The sequence below is a fragment of the Schistocerca cancellata genome, chromosome 11, assembly GCF_023864275.1.
Source record: "Schistocerca cancellata isolate TAMUIC-IGC-003103 chromosome 11, iqSchCanc2.1, whole genome shotgun sequence".
NCBI classification, from domain to species: domain Eukaryota; kingdom Metazoa; phylum Arthropoda; class Insecta; order Orthoptera; family Acrididae; genus Schistocerca; species Schistocerca cancellata.
The window spans coordinates 160,054,641-160,059,604 of NC_064636.1; the positions used below are offsets into that span (position 1 = coordinate 160,054,641).

General features: G+C 40.6%; 1 non-coding gene across 1 annotated transcript; it reads right to left on the reverse strand.

Moving 5' to 3' along the window:
• Positions 1-4,272: 4,272 nt before the first annotated feature.
• Positions 4,273-4,346, reverse strand: Trnat-ugu (transfer RNA threonine (anticodon UGU)). Its single transcript has one exon. It is a non-coding gene; the product is annotated as a tRNA-Thr (tRNA).
• Between the last annotated feature and the right edge of the window lie 618 nt (positions 4,347-4,964).

Genomic DNA, 4,964 nt, shown 5'->3' on the forward strand with positions numbered 1-4,964 from the left:
AGGCGAGCCATGTGAGGATAAGCGTTACTGTGTAACAGTAAAATTTACCATTACAGAATACCTCATCCTTTATTGCGAATTGCTGGTTTAACCCTACACTGCATGTTGTTGCCATTTTGCAACGCTAATTTTCGTTACGTTTTTCGGGCGTACTTCTTGTTGCTAGATGGCAGCACTATGCATATTGTATACATTGGAGTCTATTCTAAGAATTTAGTTGATCGTTTCCTCCACAGATGGCAGCACAGTCATGAATTGAGGAGAAATGAAACGAAGAGCGCTCTAGTGAATTTTACTCACTGTTGAGCTTTAAATTACGTAAATTAATTATAAACTGACAACTTTTGTCAAGTAAAAAAAATATCATGTCAGAGAGATCTAATAAGAGTAGAAAACATGTTAAACACTAATTTTTTCCTTAAAAGTAAGTTTCTGTGAAAAGAAAATTACGCGTTGCCGTTTGGCAACGGTATGTATTCAGTCGCGTACTTGCTCAGAAGGCTTGCACGCAGCGCTGACGCTGCGGCTGCAACTTCAGTGAATTGATGCTCTTTCTTTTATACAATTAGGTATCGTGAAGCCTGAAAGAGTTTGTTTTGTGGATGACGATGGACGATTAAAGGAGTTGGTTTTTAATACCAGTTCCGAGTGAAAATGAAGGTGACACTAGTGATAAAGATGAAATATGTGACACCAGCAATAATTTCTTGAAATCACACAGTGAAACTGTTAATCTTATTGAATCCAGTGTGACTTCAAAAGATTCTGATTGTGCTTTGCAGTCAATCAATGCAGACACCTCGGTAATTGCAGCAGGAACTACAACTGCAAGTACGAGAGGCGGCTCTGCTGCAATATCTGCGCAAGGTGAGAACAATACATCATAGATAAAGAAAACACGAGATATGTTGTGGAAGAAAGGAGAGATGAAGTATGTAGGGCAACCTTTTCTTGGAAAAGAAGCTTTACCAGATGAGCTATTAGCAAAGGAAACTCCATATGACTTCTTTTCGTATTTTTTTCAATGAAAATATTTTAGAGTTGATTTCACGCGAACTTACGCTTTATAGTACGCAGATGAATTTCTCTAAGCCCAGCAATGTTACCGTAGAATATATTAAAAAGTTTTTAGGTGTTTGTATCCTCTCTTCTGTTGTAACACTGAAGAATGTGAGCATCTATTGGAATAACGTTGTGGGCCCATCAGTTGTACAGGACAACATTACTGTCAATAAATTTGAGCAAGTGAGGCGCTTCTGACACTTTCAAGACAACTTAGCAAATACTAATGGAGAAGACAAGCTCAGAAAAAATGGTCCAAATGGCTCTGAGCACTATGGGACTTAACTGCTGTGGTCATCAGTCACCTAGAACTTAGAACTACTTAAACCTAACTAACCTAAGGACATCACACACATCCATGCCCGAGGCAGGATTCGAACCTGCGACCGTAGCGGTATCGTGGTTCCAGACTGTAGCGCCTAGAACCGCTCGGCCACTCCGGCCGGCCAAGCTCAGAAAGATAAGACCTATTTTTACGCACCTGAATGAAAAATTTGGTTCAGTTCCAATGCAGGAGATGGACAGATGTGTGCTACCGAAGACAGACACCATCTCAAAATGTACATTCCAGATAAACACCATAAATGTGGCTATAAACTGTTTTTACTTTGTGGTGTATCTGGGTATGCTTACAAAATAGAGATGTATACAGGACATGAACATGAATGGGACAAGAATGATGCAGAGCCGGATCTTGGTGCCAACAGCAATGTGGTAGTTAGATTATGCCGGAATGTACCAGAGAATCTAAATTACAAAATTTACTTTGGTAATTATTACACGTCAATACCGCTAATGCATTATTTGAAGGGGAGAAGCATTTTATTTCTAGGAACTGTTGGCAGGAATAGAGTTCACAATAAGAAACTGCCATTCGACAAGTCCCTGCGTAAAGAGGAAAGGGGTCAAATACTAGAGTTTATTGGAAATTATGAAGAAAAACAGCTCTCAAATGTACTCTGGAAGTACAACAAGACAGTCATGTTGTTATCCACGTTTGTAGGAAGTCACCCTGTAAGCAATGTAAACACATATGATATAAGTAGGAAGGAACGTAGTTTTGTACCTTCTCCAAAAATTGTGCAAATTTATAACAAGCATATGGGGGGGTGGATCTTCTAGACAGCCTCATTGGCAGATACAGAATCATAATGTGTAGTAAGAAGTGGTACTTTCGAATATTTTACCATCTTGTTGATGTAGCCACAATCAACAGCTAGATTTTGTACCGCATAGTTAAAAGCATCCCATCTGCAACCCAGTGTCTCAAGCTAAGGAGCTCCAATTAGCGAATTTTAGGACTTAACTGGCTGAAACTTTGCTCAAAATTGGTTTCAATTCTACACCAAAGAGAGGAAGGCCAACTTTTATAGAGAAACCACCAGCAAAGAAGAAGACAGCTTCACACCATGCGTCTAAAAATGTCAGATTCAATCAGGTTGGACACTGGGGCCTGTTTATTTAGATAGAAAACAGATGTGCAAAAATGAAAATTGGCAAGGTAATATGATTATTAAATGCGAAAAATGTAAGTGGAGCTGTGTCCTAACAAGAAAGGTAACTGTTTCACTAAATATCATGTATTGTGATTTTAAAGTTTTCAGATTTGCTTCACAGAACTATCCTGCTTTAAATGCCACTGAGATCAATTATATGAAATTCAAATTCAAAATGAAATACCTTATAAAATTTCTTAAAAGACATCACAGTCGCCGTTGACTGTATAAAATATTTATTGTTACTATTGCAATTTCGGCCTTATGGCCATTTTCAAGTAAACTGCAAGAGTTACATTCTATCAGAATATAAAACTACCTGACATGAGTACACGCCGTCGTCAAAATGCAGCCTTTTGACTGTGAGAGTCCCACAAGATCCGAGGAGTGCGACACTTATTACACCGTAATATGTTGTTAAATATATACTGAACTGTCGATGTTACCGTCGTTCTAATAATCTTTCACACATACAAGTTCAGGTGCACTGACAACATGTGGAGCTAAGTCAGTTGGCGCGAAAATACATTTACAGTAAAAGCTCCACATGTTGTCAGTGCACCTGAACTTGTATATTTTATACAGTCAACGGCGACTATGATGCCTTTTAAGAAATATTATATGACTGTGAATCCCAACCATAAGAAGTTAATCTTATAAAATCTCCGTTCAATAAAATGTATTTGTTACTTATTTTCCTGTTTGATTTGCTGTTGTAAAAGTTTTGGCAACTGGGGAGTGCATAATGTCTAAACACATGATGTTGCGAAATGGCAACAAGCAATAAATAATGATTCTCACATTGTGAAATGAGTTATATAATTTTTTCAATATTTTTGCGATTCATTGGTGTATATTTTCTACCATATATTTCTTTTTTACGCTAAAATAAAAATTCATGTAGTGTAGGGTTATCATTGTTGATCAACAATGCACAGTAATAGACTTTGTCGAAGGTTTTTCCCCTTCTACATGTAATATTCCTTTCGCATCTCAAAAAACGTTTTGCATAAATTTGCTGCTGATGTTGCAGACTAAAATTTTTTCTTCGCTGGTGATTCTGGGTTCTTCCACTCCATACTCCAGCATTTTGACTGTGGCTCATAGTGATGAGCACACGTTTCATCACCCATACCTGTTATTTACAAAAATCGCACGACCTCCTGCTATAAAGGTAGAGTAAGTATTGGCTGACCTCAAGACGCCTACGTTTGTGTTCTTCAGTAAGCTGTCATGGCGTCCATGACAAACGAACTTTATGGAAGCCAAGTTCATCACGGATGATGGTACTGGCACAGCAATGACTGATATTCAGTGTAGACGCTATGCCATCGATGGTAATACGCCTGCTCGTATAAACTGTCAATTGAGCTTGCTCCATTTTGACGGCCCTTGTGGATCTCGACAGGCGTCCTTTTTCCTGTTTGTGAGTCATTTTTTTCCAACTACATTCGAACTTCTCGACCCACTTGGAAGAACTTGACCAGGGCAATGTACTGTCCCTGTACTGTGTTAACAGTCTACCATGAATTTCAGCCCCTTTCACTCCTTATGACCAAATAATCGTATATATTTACTAAGATGGTATCTGTTCTTTCCGACATGTCCCAAAGAACAGATACCATCGGTGACCAAGCAGCTCGTTACAATGAAATGTACACCCTTAGCTGCTTACAGGCGTTGACATACGTCAACGGGGACAGATGAAAATGTGTGCCCCGACCGGGATTCGAACCCGGGATCTCCTGCTTACATGGCAGGCGCTCTATCCATCTGAGCCACCGAGGACACAGAGGATAGCGCTACTGCAGGATTCATCCCTGGCACGCCTCCCGTGAAACCCACATTCTCAAAGTATTGTCCCGCACTACATTCGTAGTGCCCCCGCATTACTCGCGGCGCGTTGCCGATTCCCGTAAGAGTTCGGGCACTGTTTGTGCATTCGCACAGAAGAAGAAGATGGTCAAGTGGCCGGTGAGCCTTAACTATGTATTTATATATACTATATGTGGGTTTGGCGGGAGGCGTGCCAGAGATAAATCCCTGCAGTCGCGCTATCCCCTGCGTCCTCGGTGGCTCAGATGGATAGAGCGTCTGCCATGTAAGCAGGAGATCCCGCGTTCGAATCCCGGTGCGGCACACATTTTCATCTGTCCCCGTTGACGTATGTGAACGCCTGTAAGGGTGGACATTTCATTCTAAAGAGCTGATTGGTCACCGATGGTATCTGTTCTTTCGGACATGTCCGAAAGAGCAGATACCATCTTAGTAAATATATAGTTAAGGCTCACGGGCCACCTGACCATCTTCTTCTTCTGTGTGAATACACAAACAGTGCCCGAACTCTTACGGGAATCGGCAACACGCCGCTTGTAATGAGTATAATGGGCGGGGGCACTACGAATG